The sequence below is a fragment of the Galeopterus variegatus genome, unplaced genomic scaffold (genome assembly GCF_000696425.1).
Source record: "Galeopterus variegatus unplaced genomic scaffold, G_variegatus-3.0.2 Scaffold169835, whole genome shotgun sequence".
NCBI classification, from domain to species: Eukaryota; Metazoa; Chordata; class Mammalia; order Dermoptera; family Cynocephalidae; genus Galeopterus; species Galeopterus variegatus.
In genome coordinates this window covers 1-520 of record NW_007895946.1, presented here as the reverse complement: position 1 = coordinate 520, position 520 = coordinate 1, and the positions used below count along the sequence as shown (strand labels likewise).

The following is a 520-nucleotide window of genomic DNA, read 5'->3' as shown; positions in this document are numbered from 1 at the left end:
GGGCCAGCCCAGCAGCCGCTCGTCCCACATGTTCTCGGGGGACAGCACCTTGGTGGGCTTGGGGTACAGCAGGTCCTTGTTCAGGTGGCTCTCCTCGCGCCACACGGCCTCGACGCCGCTGGTCTTGTCGGTCATCATGGCCTGGTGGCAGGCCTTGGTGAGCAGCTGCACCTCCGGCACCGAGCCCCCGAAGAAGGCGCCCATGTAGTAGAAGTCGCCCTCGTCGCGGGGGATGTGGGCCCGGGGATGTAGGGGAAGGCCTCCCGGCCGCGGCCGTAGTAGCCGGGGTGCAGCGTGCCGAAGAGCGGGCTCAGGACCTCCACGCCCACGTGGTCGCGGAACTGCATGTCCACGTCGGCGCACACCAGGTAGTCCACCTCGTGGAGGAAGCGCCGCTCCGAGAAGTCGCCGATCACCTCCATGCGCCGCACGGACACGTCCTGCCAGCGCGCGTAGCTGCGCGCCTCGAGCACCTCCAGCCGCCGCCTGTCCCCGAGGGCCACGCGCGGCACCTCGGCCG

At 70.4% G+C, this 520-nt stretch overlaps 1 pseudogene; it reads right to left on the bottom strand.

The window, feature by feature from the left end:
- Nucleotides 1-6: 6 nt before the first annotated feature.
- LOC103584885 lies at nt 7-515 on the bottom strand (annotated as a pseudogene).
- Between the last annotated feature and the right edge of the window lie 5 nt (nt 516-520).